Source organism: Glossina fuscipes, unplaced genomic scaffold, assembly GCF_014805625.2.
Source record: "Glossina fuscipes isolate IAEA_lab_2018 unplaced genomic scaffold, Yale_Gfus_2 2, whole genome shotgun sequence".
NCBI lineage: Eukaryota > Metazoa > Arthropoda > Insecta > Diptera > Glossinidae > Glossina > Glossina fuscipes.
Window position 1 is genome coordinate 4,641,636 of NW_023998416.1, and position 16,780 is coordinate 4,658,415.

Genomic DNA, 16,780 nt, shown 5'->3' on the forward strand with positions numbered 1-16,780 from the left:
AACAAAGTTTGATTTTTAGTACTTACACCAGGCGAAGACAATGTAAGTTCACGTTTTGCACCCCGTTGCCATGAAAAGTATACTTTTACACGGAAAGAAGGTATAATATCTGGTATTGTATTACGGAAATAAATCAAGAATTGCATTCAACATAAAGGTGTAGGGTATTCGATGCTCGGCCAAGTTTGTTTAGAACGTTTTTATTTCAGTTTTCCATCTCAATTCGTATAATACCGTGATGGTCAGGAGATAGGGAGGTGGATGCAGACTAGTGGGTGTGTGCCCAACCGACTAAGCACTCGCTATAACTTTGAAAAAAGTAATCTCTACCGCACTAAGATTTGAGGCAGTGGCTTTTGACTTACGATTCTTGGCTATTCCGCTATTCTAGCGTACAAATAGAAGTATGAACCTAGCACACCTCTATCTTTCGTTGGCAGATTTAAAAAATGCGTAGCCGTCTGGAAGTCATTTTCTGAATAAAAGGAAGTAGGCGTGTGAAGAATTCTTAATCAAATTATCTCATTGGGGAGAAATTTGTCATTTTTTTAAAAATATTCTCTAGTTTATCCCTATACAAATTGAGCACATCTTGTCGTTTACTTATGTATAAGGGCGGAAAGTTGGCCAAGAAGAAAATTACATTTTTAGGTTACCTTTTTTGTCACATTCTCCATTTCGGCAATAAAGACAGATGACCCTTTTAAGGACACCTCTAAACTATCTAAAGGACGGAGCTTGCATCGTGTTTTATATAAACTTTTTACTGTTTCACAAAAACGATTCAACACATCTACTGTAAAAACGAATTCACACGGACAACCCACAATGCTTCGTTGGTATGATTAAGATCAACATGTCAGTAATAAAGTGTTGCGTGCTTCCACCTATTGTTTGCGTTTGTGCTTGCGATGTTAGTTGATTAGATCTAAAAAATGCTTCTTAATTGAAAACTTTTTTCATAGTGCTCCATTTAAACAACAATAATGGCATGTAGACAAATTTTAATGGGAATTGTAACATTTTGTTGTTGGCAGTTTCCTGCTCGCATTGTTGATCGTTACATGTTTCTTACTGCTACCCGTCTCTTAACTAAAAACTAAATTAATCTCAAAACCGGATTGAAGACACTGTCAGAAGTCTGCCTTTGGTTAATGATGATAATAACAACAATATTGCATTCTTTGTATACGGTGCACTTACGTAGGTTGTTTGAAAAGTTTTCTCTAGTAACATGAAGGTAGCAACACTTGTCAACAAGAGTTGGGAAATATGCTGGTTAGCACTCAAACACTTCAAACATCAAAACTTCACCGCACGCGCAGTCATTGGTTTCCGGTAATTGCCTGAGTGGGTGAAAATAAAAAAAAAAATTGGCTATCGGGCTGTCATTAATTATTTGCTTTGTCCGATATTGGATCAAGTTTGGGCATAAGAAAGCTGGGGATTGGACACTGGTACAAAAAAAGCGATGGTTGCGATGGGGAAATTGCTCGAATGAATGATTCGTTTACTGTTGCATTCATCATGTTCCACAGATCTACATTAATAGCCAGTCTAATCCCCAGCTACTATTACTTGTTTACTAACCTCAAAAGAGTAATCCAGAAAAAAAACCTTGGATCAAATAATCGGATCATGTGGAAAATGAAATCTATTTTGGGATTCTTGACAAATTGGTTTCCAAAGAAGCTACGGAAATGTTAGAGAACTATTTGTCTCATTGTTGCAGAAGACTATACAATGAAGAAAAGAATCGTATTTTTCAAAAAACTTGGTTTCTTCTGAGATACGGCAAAATTTCCAGACCGCTCTCGTGAATGCATTATTTGATTTCGAAGTAGGGGAAAAAAGTTCCTCTAATGTGTGACATTAAAAATCATATTTTTTTTTTTTGAATATATAAAAAGTGAAAGTCATGTTTTCTTATTCCGTCTAGCACATGCGGGCCAGCTTTTCACCTGACTTGCATTATTTTCGAGCCTACAATACTTTTCAATAAAGTTGTTCTCGTTTACAAAATTTCTACTTTATAATCGCGACATCAATAGACAGCGAGTAGACAAGGAGACAGATTTAATACAATGTATATAATACGTGTGCATATAATAAGATTCAGCGAAGGGGCTGCTGCTGCTCCCCAAAATCCTTCTCTTTTCCTTTATACATATCTTACTTTTTTCTCTTTTTAACGTTCTCATTATTTTTCTCTCTCTCTCGCTCTCTTTCTGTTCGTCTATCTCCCTGTAGCTTTTTCTTATATCCCATAACCCACGAGCATTGACAACATTGTAGTAGTAGTAGTAGTAGTAGTAGTAGTAGTAGCAATAAAATCTTTTGAGAATTTTACTGTGCTTAACGTAGATATCCATGACTTAAGATTGCTTTTTGAAATTAATTAAAGTAGACGTTTGTATAACGAATAATGTAAAGTAAGGTGAAATAGTGAAATGACTTTTCACATTAACGTCTTTGATGTCATCTAAATTTAATTGGGAACTTCAACAATAGCATAAGAAGTTTGCTTTTAATGAATAACGACAGCTTCACTGATTTTAAACAATTGATTTGATGATTAATTTGAAATGTCAATTACGAAGTAAAAAATTATTGTGTGTGTATGTACGTTGCGACATATAACGACGCGTAGTAGTATTATTTAGGCTGACATTTTCAATTTCGGTTCTCCCGAATTATCTAATATTATGTGTCAATGTGTAGTCATAAGTAGATCAAAAATTTGTTCATGTTTTCATTCATTCGTGTACTTTGACATTTGCGGCCAAAAAAAAACCATCACGCATGTTAGGCTTAGTGCTTTTAAACCGAAGGAAAAACAATGGTAATGGTAACGCATATAAAGTTCCAAGATTTTTAGATGGCTTTTTACTTATCTGAATAAACATTAAAATGCCTGTAAACAATATTTCTCTAAGTGGCCTACGTTTCCAGAAACCGAAATATGTTCAACTTGAGGTTAAATAAAATATGATTAAACCAAATATCTATTTTCTTGGCAAATGCGTCGTTACTTTTGAACCAAGCAATGAGTCAAGCCGAACCACTACCGATCTGTTCACGCCAAGAAAGTTCTAGTTCAAAGCATCCGAGGAAAATGATTCGATCTCAAATGTTCTTATCAGATTAGATTGAAACACAGCTAAGCCCGTTTATAGATCTGCTCATAATTAACAGAATACATCTCTTATTTTAATATCAAAACTTGGTGTTGTTGGTCGTTAGTTCTCTTGTTTCGTGTTAAGGACAGTAACTCATTATTTATTTAGATAGGAAATAGTAGCTTAGAGTGAAGTTGTTGTCCAAGTTCGTCTAAAAGTCGTTGACAATTGCTTTTTGACTGTAACTTCCTTCCAAACACATGTCCCAAAGCATATCCAGCTCTCTCTTGCTTGTTTTTAAATTGTACGAGGGGCTGGTTAAGTGTATAAATCTATGATTGTTAATATCGTATATAGTCTGAAAATGCATGTTAATAGTATTTGCAGTAACGTACAATAGAAGATCAGGTAAACGACATTAACTCCACATCTAGTTCATTGAAAATTTTTCATCAACTAAAGCGAGTGGCAAGTAACAAACAATTCGGTTGGTTCGGTCCGTCTTACATATTTTTATTGTTGTTCATTCTCAATTGTGGGAGTCCTTAAGATGAATAATATATATATATATATGCAGTCGATGAGTTTTGAGAGATAGCGAAAGTTTAGTTCTCTTATTATTTTATTGTCAGCTCTTAAGTTTCTCTTCATATAAGACAATATGCTCACAATGCTCTCGACTCAATATACTCAATATTCCCTATTAAAAAGTAATATTGAAGAGTTAAAAGAGAAGATATAAAGAGATCTTATATCTCTTGCTTAAGCTATCAACTCCGATCGGCACAACAACATCATATGGATGTGTCGAGACGCTCTCATTTCTTTATGTTACCATTTAAAGTTGAGCAAGTGTTAGTAGTAAGTGCGTTTTGTGTTAGCTATAGCTTGATTAATTATTGTTTTAGTAACTGGTACGATACTTTCCAAAACGGACGTGTGAGTGCGGTTAAAAACGAAAACTGAAGGGAAGAAGAAAATTTTGAAAAAATTTTTGCTTAACATCAATTGTTAACGAAGTTAACGCCGATTCATCAACGAGTTCCTTTAAGCGGATGTGATTAATAATTGCGAATATAACGAAAAGGATAACTTGCTTTAGTTTTGTTTTTTGCTCAATTATCATTGATTTCAAGCCGAAAAGGTGATTTAAAAATAAAAAACAGGCAAAAAAATTTATTTTATTACTTGCGTTCAGGTTCAAAACAGATATTGTTGTCCTTGCCGGTCAGTTGTAAAATAAACAAGTGTCTGTTTGTGAAATGAATAACAACAACAACTATTTTTTTTTTTTTTTTGTTTTCTTTTCATGTTGGAAGTTAAAAATAGAATTTGCGTTAAGTGAATTTCACACGTTTTTTTTTTTTTTCCCATTTTATTTCTTAACATTCGACTGACTACTTACTACTCATCAGATCTGTCCGTGTTCATGCATTTTTTTCTGTTTTTTTTTTCCGATTTAACTGTCTTGACAATGCCGGTTTAGGTGAGATTCTTCACTTACCTGTATTTCAAGTTGTAGCCGACGAAAAACAATCGTAATCTATAAATTTCAATGCACACAATTATCAGCACGTTTCGACAACTTTTAATGAAGTGCATTTCAATTGTTGTCGTAAACGCTATTGTTATTGCTTGTGTATTCATGTCGATGCCGATATTTATACTTTTTGCAAAAATTTTATTTCATTTTTTTCGCGATTTTTATTCCTTAATAATTTTTTTTCGATTTATCTTTTCAATTTTTTTTTTCTTTTTGTTTTTTTTTTTGTTAAAACTTTAGTATTATAATTTAAACTTTACATTTGTAACGTTAAGACATAGATTGGCCTGGTTAACGTGTTTTTTTTAAAATTATTTATGCAATCCTAAAGGGTAAGGGATTAGATTTCATGAAATTTTAATCATGTCAAAGGAATTCTTCGATTCGTAATGCGATATCTTCTGTTTAAGTAACTAAATCATCCAAAAAAAACCGTAAAAAAACGAAAAATGGGACGGATTGACAAGTAATTCGAACATGCAGAGTTAACGAAAATTAGTTAAGCACAAATGTTGCTTTAAACAATATGCAGATTATTGAATGTGTACTTTTAACGTATGGCGCCTAGAGTGCGTAATCCAAGGCATTTAAGTTTCGACTAACTTAGTTTTACAGTAACAGCTCTTGCTGAGAGAGTTCATTTAAAATATATCGCACTTCGAGCATATAATACAAGGCATCTAACTTTCAACTAGCGTAGTTATACAACAACAACTCTGGTCAAATCGCTGACTTAAGCAATACTTTGCGTGCAAATATCTTGTGTAAGATTTGCTAAGTTCATTATTACTTAAAGACAATGAGTTCAACGAGAAAGACCTTGACTTTTTCCGTTATTATATTGCTACAATAAATTAAACGTTTTCTCAAGATAATAATAAACAAAAAAAAAAAAATAAGAAAGTTATTCCATTCATTTCATGGTGAATCTTAGGTAACCGCTAATTCAATTCAAAATACATAAAAATGGGTGTGTATGACCTTTTGAGCACTGTACGTACGCTTAGCTACGTTACTGGCCGCGCTATCTTCAAATATTCTTCTCTTATTGTAGCCTTTGTTTCTAGGGATATTTTTGATTCGTATTCGGCCATTTTTAAACTTGGTTAGTGAACCTGACTGGCAGTACATGTACGAAGGGTTTTAGGGTCCTTGGTCCCATTAAAGCCATCAAGTTTTCAGGTAGGACTGAGGGACGTATAAATGGGTAAATACAGTCATAATTTTAAATTGCTTGTGATTGCATAGCCATTAAATTATTTGCAAGTTACAAACGCATTATATATTTTATTTATTAATTATTAACTCTTAAAAGCTTTTGTTCTCTAGAACTCTGAAATTAAAAAAAAAAAAAAACTACAATTTTCATTTTAGTGCAATTTTAAGCAATAAAACAAAATCCATTTAGAAATAATTCATTTATATTCATTGCTATTCGGTGAACACTTATTTGTTGATGACATTTAACTCATGTCATTTCATTTAAAATCGTTGTACTTTGTTCACAACAACGTCAAGTTTGTTGAAAAATTGAAAAAAAAATGCATTTGTATATAATAAGCTAATCTTTTGTATTCATCAGGAGTTCAGTCAGAAATAGGAAGACATTCGCGAACCTTCCGATTATTTCTTCAAGAACACAACAAAAAACATGTAGGAAGGCGATAGAGGACGGAAATATCGATATTGCGATACTTTAAGCCGAAGTACAAGAAATTTTTTGACACAAGCCTGACATTTTTCCGATTTTTTATTGGATTTTCTATACATATACGATGAGCGGTAGTGACTCAGCGTATTTATTGCACTTACATCTCAAAAATTTCGTATAATTTATGAATTCTATATTAATCTGTGGCTGTCCTTTCAGCGTTGGAGGTGCGCCTTTCAAACACTTCATAGCTCGGCAATGAAATTTATGTTGGCAATGAATCATGCACATAGATACCTACCTCTCCGTATATATTCTTTTAAATTTATTGTATTTTTTTAACAATTTTTCCGACTATATAACCGGCCATGGGCCACCATTGAATTGGTTTACCCACTTCGCTTAATCCACTTATTCATATAACGAATTTTCAAAAAAAAACGCGCTAAAGAGGAAGTGTTCGAAAAAATGCTCCGAACCATTTTCAATAAAGTTCGTCCTTGGTCTTCCATTAAAATATCTCAAAAATATACCCATAGTCCTTGATATGAAAAAGTCTTGGTCTGTTGTTTTTACAATCCAAAAAAAAAATAAATAGATTTTCAACATTTTCATCAATTCATCAATAGCTAAGTAAGCAAGCTCACTCTATGGTTGGTCTGTGTTGAGCATTGTTGCAAAATGTGCAAAATTTAATAAACGCACTTGCATGCCGCCTACCCATGCCTAATCTAAGCATTTCCTTGGAAATCGGAAAATCTCTTTCACTTGGCACTTACATCACCATAGCAATATTTGTTAAATTTATCTCTATGCTTACATAATGTAGTTAATTAATATTTTTCAAAAAAAAAAAAAAAAAAAAAAAAAAACAGCCCAACGAAAAAAAGTGAATAAATAAGTTAGCTACATATGGTGGTGTTCTTTTGTGAAGTAATTTTTACCGAACCGCTATTGTTACAATTTTTTCATATAAGCTTTGTATGTGAATGAGTATCTGGGCTGGATAAAGTATATAACGCTTTCATGCTTATTTTATTCTTGTAGTCTTTTATATGGCAAGCATGTAATACATTAAAGATGTATTTTTATTGAATGCTTTTACTTGTATACAAGCATATTTATTCTTTGTATACTTCACCTGTATTAATTTAAACGATGATAATTTACATTATTATCGTTTTTTCCATTTTCTATGTGCTTTGATTATTATATACTTTTGCGGTTTACCGCTAATTAAGAAAAAACGTATGAATTTGAGATCCGAAAGAGAAAAAATCTTATGCTTTTTTTTTTTTTTTTTTTTTTTTTTTTTTTTTTTAAAAAAAAAAAAAAAAGTTTGCATTTAAAGCGAACCCAGCTTATTATGTATTTGTTATGCTTCTTGAAAGTTACACTTACTTTTTCTTTAGTTTTAACCGCAATTCAAAAACTTTGTTGTTACGCGACATATTGTCACCTCATAGTAGTATCATAAATTATCTTAAGGCTGAGAGAGCGTTTTCGTTATTTTAATTCAAAAACTTACTTATTATTCAACTCAAATAATCAAATCATCTAATGCTTAGCGTTTGCAAAAAAAAAAAAAAACAAAAAAACAAACAAACACAAAATTAATTTCTATTCGATAGAAGAAAAGAAAAAAAAAAGGCAAAACAAATTCTAAAACAAACGCTAAACTCTTTCTTATTTGAATATTATATCTTTATAAAGCTTTTATAACATATTACTAAAGTGCAAAGGTTTTGAAAGAAAGACGATTCGAAACACCTACAACAACTAAAACTTATGAAAAGAATATACATAAACATGTATGCCTTTGACTTTAGAAATCGACATCGTGAAAAGTGAATAAAGAAAAAACTACTAAGAAAACTACATATGTCTTAGACGAATTTTGCATACCTCACTCTTTAAGTAAATACATGCGAAGATCGTTCACGCTTTTCCACTTTCAGTATTGCTTTTGCTTAACACGCTTTAGATATTTGTTATAACTCGTCAGCTACTGTACAAAATATGCTGATTATGCTTTTTAACGATTCCGGGACGATTTGTTTATCGTGCGCGTTCAATGCTTGAATTTGATTTGCAGTGGAGCCTTTGTTAGCAAGTCATAGTTCGTACATCCTACTCTACTTGTGATACGAGGGCGTATTAAATTTGTGCGAATATGCTCAGCACCTAGAAGGACTTGAGATAGACCCACATTTTATTATACCGAGCGATTCAGAAAGCTTGTCTGTCCATCTGTCCGTCTTTGTTCCGTCTTGCGTTCGACTGACAGTTGGCAATTTTTGAAACGTTCTAATGTAATTTGACGCATCGACATGCTGTGGCCCAAGGCCGGACTATTGACAATGGTTTCGTTGGGATCGTTTTGTCGATCGCCTGAGTGATATGAATAACTGTATTAAGCAAAATGGTGTGGGGTATTTAATGACAAGCGTCGTCCCAATAAAGTGCCTTTACTCACTTTTCGTTCCAATGTAATTTAATGCATCGTCATGTTGTGGCCCAAGGCCGAACTATTGAAAATGGTTCGGATAGGATCGCTTGTTCATTCGCCTGAGTCATATGAATAACTGTATTAAGCAAAATGGTGTGGGGTATTTAATGATAAGCATCGTCCCGCCAAAGTGCCTACACTCACTTTTATAAAATTTTTATTTACTGTTGACAAATGTTTATCATATCAATAAGAAGAAGAATCTCGAAGAGAAACTTAAAAGACGAAACTTTTTATTTTTACCATCATAATGTAATGAAATTCAAATTTACATTTACGTAGTTCGAGAAAAATGTTACAAATTTGACATTTTCTCATAAGTGTGGCCGTTTCTTAACTGCCAGCGGGGAATCTGCCTACCGGCTTACATACGTTACATTTTTACTAGCACAAGTTGGACTTGGTTTCAAACTTTCAAAATCAAAATCAAAAGCAATTCAAGCATGTCTTTATATATTAAGGGAAGTTCCATGGCTGTTTTACACCGGGATGTTACAAACGTAATGAAAGCATCAGTTGATCTCATCTTGAAACGGTGCATAAAAAACGGAACTTTTATCATTATCGTTAATTTATATAAAATCTTGCTACTTCTCCGAAAAAGTTTTTTAATGAATTAATAATGAATAGCAAGTGACCAAGTGTGGGTATTATTTTTCATATTTATAATGTATATACATACATACATATATACATATATACATATATACATATATGCATATATGTATGTTTATCCTTGTTTTAGCATTTGAGCGTATACATGACTCTAGAGTATCGGTGTACGTGTTGGCAATTTCAATGATTGACGTATGCTATACGAAAACTGTTTGGTATGGATCTCAAGCTTACTGTGACAAAAGTAAATAACAAATTATCAACATTTCAAAACACTTTAGATCGCATACTCAATCATATACGACCACATTTTACAGGTGGCACAATTTAACAGAGACGGGTGTTAAAAGTTTACAAAGCAATGTTGTGTTGTGTGTATCTCTTTCGAGACGAATTATGAATACTTATTAGTTATCGAGGTATAGAGCAGTTAATTAAAGCGACAGTGCTGCAGAAATAAATCTAAAAATTTTCTATAGATTCTTTAAGTTGTCTTACAAGGCCATTTAGAGAGAGTATTATTGACTGTTGCAGTGAACCATTCCCAAAAAAAAACAAAAAAAACAAAAAAAGAACGACAAGAAGCGAAAAGAATTAAAGAAAACAAAAGAAACAGAAAGGCACCTCGCGCCATAAGTCTCTGCGTTTGAAATTAGTAAGTATTCTGCCCATAAAAATTCCAAAAAAGCAAAGCAAAACTTTTAAGAGAACTACTCTGCTTTGTAAATGAATCTACGATAGTCTTTACCTTAAATAAATAAATCATGATATCAGAGCAGGCTAATCGTTTGTTTGATCTATCCGACGTAAATCAAAAGCATTGGTATGAAATTTTATCAACAGACGAACGGACGAACGAAAATAGGATCATTTGATTAAAAATAAAGGTAAAATATGTTTCAAATATTTTTGGATCCTTGAACGCCTGATATGGGCAAAAAGAGAAGAAAGTTGCAACCTAAGTCCACTAAAAGACAAAAGTGCGCAAGCTTTAAGTACCCAAATGTAAGTATCGGTGAACCTTCTTTTGGTGTGCGTAAGATTCTGATTTACCAAATTATTTTAAATTTTCACTGTTGTGGATCTCAGATGCGTAAATTTTGAGCTTTAAAGTTTAAAATATATTAAATGCCTTCCCAGTTAATGAACAGCTCGGAGTTTGAATCGATCCGCAAGCATCAAGGTAATAACCAAATTAAATCAAACGTCTGTAGTCGAACAAAACCAAACATTAACAAGCAAGAACGTTATAGTCGGTTGGGGCCTACCTTCCTACGTACCCTACACCACTTCGTTTAATACAGTTATTCACTCGTTTTACAGTGGCATCCAAAAAAGACCTATGTTGTGTAATTTCTATGCCAATTTACTATTATGAGTTTTACCATGGAATACTAAAAATTATCCCATTTTATCATATAAGCATTCAGTTTTCGTGGGGATTATTACACGGGAGGTGTTTAAATAAATTGTCCCAGTCGAACAAAATTTTTCATACCAATTTAAAATGTCGAAAAGCTATTAACGAGAAAGTTATCGAAAAAATGGACCAATCGAAACACAGTGTTCGATAGCGTTCGTCCTCGGGTCTTAACACGAGTCATGTAATTTTAACATAAACGTACGTGGTCAGACGGACAGCCAAGCCCTTCCGGGTGCTGCGGACGTCTGCCCAAACTTAACACATCCTGCAACATAAGCGGTAGAAGGTGTAAACATCTTATACCACTTTTCCTAATAGAATAACAAGTTTAGGTCGAGTTGCCATAAGAAGGCTTACTTTTCGTGAGAACCGTAAAATAAAATGTACTCCGAAGCGACCAATGTAGTTCAATTTTAGCGCAGGTGATGTGCTTATAAAATTGCTATTCTGGACATACGTTCATCATAAAATACAAAAAATTGCTATTTATCGCCACATAAATAAGGACTGATTTCTTGTAAGAAAATTTAAATCTTTTTCAGGAAATGTCCCCTATTCGTGTAAAAGGTTGGCGGTCAGAACTGTAGGTAGGGAGGACGTTATCTCGGTCTCGTGAGCATATGATCGGCCGCTATGTAAAGGCAGTGAACGCGCACTATAGCTACAACTCTACCGCCCTTGAGGTTTGAATCTGCGAAGACTGACTTGATAATCCCATTTCTTACCTGTCAAGCTATTCACGCACAAATGGGGAAAAATTGATCCGGTTTTATTCAAATTGCGTCCAGTTATTACGACGGACTTAAATCGATTGATGCAATCATTAAACCAGGGTCCATCTCAATTATTTATAGCTTTTGCTTACTTTTGCTGACACTTAGTATGCCTGACTGAAAGTGACGTAAGATATAAAAACGGTACTTTACCAGAGTAAATGAAAAGTTCAATTTACACCCACTGTTAACCCAGCGTAATTCGTGCCTTTTACATAAGCGATCAAAACAATGCATACCCAAAACTTGTTCCACGACGACTTGTTATAGTAAGAAAGATCTGCTAAATTTTAGGTAGATTTCTGAAAAGGTCTTCCTTCATGGGGTAAGGAGTATATGTCTTCCCCCCTAAGCTAAACGGGAAAGGTGTATTACGCTTTGCTTTAGCGGCCATAATAAAAAGACGTGATTAGTGAATGATTATAAAGCATAAACTAAAATATCATGTGAAGAGTTTTATTATATATTTATACTTTGATGTTTTTGTTGTTGTTTTTTTTTTTTTTCAATTATATATATATTAATGTTTACGTTGGTTGTTACGTATATGAATATGGAAGTTCCAAGAGAGCTTTTGGTTGGTATTTATATGTCTTCTTTATGCTTTTCCTTCTCCTTCTCCTATTATTATTATTATTATTATTATTATACTTGTCGTAATTGCTTCATTGATTTTCGTGTTTGTGTGTAATTTATGTTATTATGGCTCTGTTGTGGGTTTCTATTTAGTTATTCAATAAAAAAATAACATTAAAGAAAGTTTTTAACAGACTTTCGTTAATAGGAAATTAACAACGAGAAAATTATTGCATTCGTATCATTTTCTTTTGCTGCTTTATCTTTATGGGGGATCTTGCGGTATACATTCGAATTGAATGATTGACAGCCGATGTGCCACTGAAGCTGATCATTTAACTAGAAATACTGTATTCAATATTTCATGTATGCGTAATAGTCTCTATATTTGTGCCATATGTGACTTTCATTAACATTTATTAAAACAATTTGGCAAATCGTAAACCGCTAAATTAACGCCGTTTTTACGACGTCGCGTTAAGGAAATTGTTACGAAAATGCAACGCTTTAAGCGAAAGATCAATTATGTTAGCGGACGCGCGCTTTGCAAAGATAATCTTAGCTATATTTGAATGTGGCTACAGTTTTATCCATTAAATAAGTCATGTTCAACTTAATTGCGGTTATTTGCAAGATATGCTTGTAAATGCTTATACAACGTGCTCAGTACGAACAGAAACACTTTCTAGTGGTGTGTGATCTCGAGAATCGAAGCCATTAGCTGTCTAAACCTTTGAATCAATGGCTTGATAGCTATCAAAAAGTTCCGGGAAATTTAACCCAAGTTTAAAATTAAAAAATAACTTAAGGCAATTTTTTATAAAAATCAAACCTATTTAATAACTTTCAGTTAACAACGAATCTATTTCGCGACCTCCAGTTATCTTCTGGCCGAAGTTTAAATTGAATTGTTTTGCTTGCTTCTGTTGACTGTTAAGTTAATTAAGTTGAAAAAAAAAAAGTAGAATCTGATAATCTACCTACTAACAAATACCATATTATGTATTAGTAAAGGGAAAACGATTAGAATTAAAGTTATAGCTAACAGTGCCAATCTAAAAACCTGTCTGCCTCAATAAACATCCAGTAAAAAGTAGTAGATTGGAACAATTAATTGTTAACAATCGTTTCTTTTTCTGTTATGTTTGTTGAAAAAAACAAATTCTAAACCAATTTAACTAAACTCTGAGTATACTAATTGCCGAAGTTCCGATGACTTGAAAGTTTGCAAATGTAGTCCAAAAATTGTAATTTATTAAGTCAGACAATACTTGACTATCGTTTCGCTGTCTCTGTTATGTTTCTAAAGTGAAATTATCAAGAAACACTGTGCATTTGTATTTGCTTTTTTATGTATATTGGCAAAAGTGACTTTAATTGCATGATGACATGCATATATGTCAATGCACGCGCATGAGTTTGCATTAAAAGCGCATTAATTGCTAAAACAAAAAAAAAAAAAAAGACGTAAAAGGTAATAGAGTAATAAACGAAAATAGAGACATAATAATAATAAAAAAAAAAAAAGTTATATTTCTTTGTAATATTCACCATTAGACGGCGTACCCCATTTCACTGCAAGATAGAGCAAAGTTCTATGTCAACTACATGCACTATGAAGTATAGTCTCTTTGTCTAGTCCATAGCATGACATCGTTTTGTAGATAATATTATAACCATGAAATAATGTTCGCAAGACTTAATTATGGGAAACATTAAGTGTCCAACCGGAGACTCGTAGTTTAAAAAAGTCTAGCATTTCAAGTCATTATGAAAAAAAAGAAGAATGAAGCATCCATCGAGCAATTGCATTTGACAAGAGTATGAAGGAAAAGCGTTAGGATCTCAAAATTTTTCTTCTGAACCAGGCATGGGCAGCCGTCGGCCGCAATAGCGTCAAATCCAGCCTTCTACACTTAAAATTTCCAATAATTCAATTTGCTCGCGCACGACAACGCTGTAAATGTAGTTTGTGGCTCCCGCAATGATATCAAAAATTAAAATTGGCCCGTAGATAGGCAGATTTGCCCACACCTGCTTTAGGAGAAGGTTTGAGATGTTAATCGCCATTTCATTGAATGCCCCTTGTCAACAGACACGGCATGCCTGACTTGCTTCGTCTAAAAGCTTATAGATGAAGATAAAGGTATATATTTTTATGCTAAATCTAATCTAAAAACACTTGCAGAGAGCATCAAAAAAAAAAAAAAAAGGCACACAAAAACTAATAATGCATTGAACAATAATAAAGTTTATCAAATCTGTGAAAGGCAAGAAAAATAACCGTAGGAAATTTTCCAATAATTAATTTTATAATTAGCCACACAATTTGTACGTCAGAAACAAAAAATAGAAACCAGTACAGTGAAGAAGAAAAATGTCGTTTATTTTCCGTTTAACAATTTTTTACATTTTTTTAAAGGCAAGTCAACGTATTTTACAACGCACCTTAAATAAACGAAGGCTTTGTTTTTATTTTCACTACAGAAGAAAGCGGATACACTAGTTTTATCCATTCATATGTACTATAATAATTCGCTATCAACATCCATATATAAACGACAGATAACCTTAATGAGTTTAGAATTTTAAGTTTCTTTTCATGATATTTTGTCCGCTTTTTGTCTGATTGTCATCTCACAAAATGACGATAGAAAACCGAAAACTGATACATAGGGGCGTTGAAGAAGATCTGCCTCCATCTTAGCAATAGTACAATAGTACTAACTACTACTGTTAGGGTTCACTCTACTGCTACATTGCACTTCACTACCCCTAGTGCACTATAGTACTGCAGTAGTACTTGTTAGTGCTCAGTTGAAAACTGTGAGTTCTCCGTTTAAAAATACTACTTTTAAGCTATTTCACTGAATGTTGACATCATCATTTTTTGGAGCTTGCGACTATATTGACCATCACACGGGAAAGCTATGGATAACAACTGAGGCAACTGAATTGAAAAGAGAGATACAATATACTGAATGTTATTATATCGTATTATGACATTCGCCCCCATATGTCCCAAGTGCGTAAGCAATACTAAATCGGATGGTGTTCTCGTCCTCACTGTATTTAACGGTACTTATTGCTTCAATCAATGACTTCTTGGCCGCGAGCAACACTGCTTATGATGATAACCCAAAAAAGTGGGCTTTTCTGCTAGAAAGACAAAAGAATTAATGGTTAGCGATAGTCAATGGCTTGAATAAATATATCTCATATCTTTTTTCCTTATAATAAAAGATAAATAGCACGTATTCTTAGCAAGGATGTAAAGTTATATTTACATGCAAGTAGAACACAACACAAACCAGAAATTTTAACGAGCTATGTTAAGCCTTTACCAGAGTTCTGTTAAACAAAGTCCCAGAAGAATTTTAAGCAAATTATGGTAGGAATAGAACTGAATATAAACTGCACTGATTCACGCTTCTCAAGCTCATGTTTAACATAGTCAAAAAGATTTTTCCATACCATCTTTTCTTATTATTATTAATTTCGCCAGAGAAATAAATTCTAAGACTAAACTCTACCTAAAAACTCTACCGCTCTTGAGATTCGAATCCACGACCATTGACTTGCTAGTCGAGATTCCTCGCCTTCGGCTACTCAGACGAACACCATATTTTGTTACATATGTTTTGTTTACAATGCTTTTTGAAAAAGTTCCATTTCTGCCACATGATGTAAATGCTTTCGTGGCTTTGCTTAGCAGAGCTATGTTAAAATTTTTGTCATTTTCGCAAGCTTAAATTTCGTTAAATATTTAAACATTTAATATTGCCCGTGACACGTACACAACATAACGATTAACAGATATTGATCGAAGACTTTCCTCAAATATATCGAAACGTTAAGTAAAAGTTTAATGAACAAAAACCCACATATTCGCAATTAATCAGAAACTTTAATGTTTATGTATTGGGTTTTGTGTTATCTGGTTGCGAGATGAGAAATATCTTTTCGATTAAATTAATTCAACCCAATTTGCTAATAAAATATTTTCTATAGTGATTATATAAAATTGTGATATCGCTACAAAAAAAGGCTTGAAGACTCAACTTCAAGTGTATCTCATCGCCATTTTGGTTTTTTTTTCTACTTTCTATTGCTTTTTTCTTTGTTTCTATTGTAAACTTAAGGTAAAATATGGCGTTATATGCAAAGATAATGCTTCAAAATAAAAATAAAATTAAAAGTAAAGCTAGCATAAATTCTGCCGACTTTTATGTCAAGTTGATGCATCCTCTCCCTAAGCGAATTTAACTTAATGAAAAATTGCATGGCAACGCAATGCATGAATGCAAGGCATTGTTTACCTATTAAAAGGAACTATTTGTTGTTGTTTGTGGGCATTCTTTAAAGAAGCTAAATGATGAACTAAATGAAGAAAGTGCTTTTAAAAAAAAGGTGTTCTCGATTTGATATCGATTTTATTTTATATAATTTTTTTTTGCAAAAAATTTATTGCTTTAATTTTATTTTATTATCATACCATTTATTACCATTTAATTTAAATTTTTGTTTTGCTTGATTTGAATGCTTATTTCTTGTTTGTTGTTATTTGTTTG

At 32.9% G+C, this 16,780-nt stretch overlaps 1 protein-coding gene across 9 annotated transcripts in view; it reads left to right on the forward strand.

The window, feature by feature from the left end:
• LOC119633932 (restin homolog) overlaps positions 1-16,780 on the forward strand; it is a 63,572-nt gene that overhangs the window by 4,540 nt on the left and 42,252 nt on the right. For 2 of the 9 annotated variants that reach the window (XM_038027778.1, XM_038027779.1), the window contains exon 1: positions 4,035-4,263. The exons of the other annotated variants lie outside the window; for them this stretch is intronic. The gene's annotated coding sequence lies outside the window, so the exon portion shown is untranslated. Of the gene's footprint in view, positions 1-4,034; positions 4,264-16,780 lie in introns of those variants that run through there. 9 annotated transcript variants of the gene reach the window in all.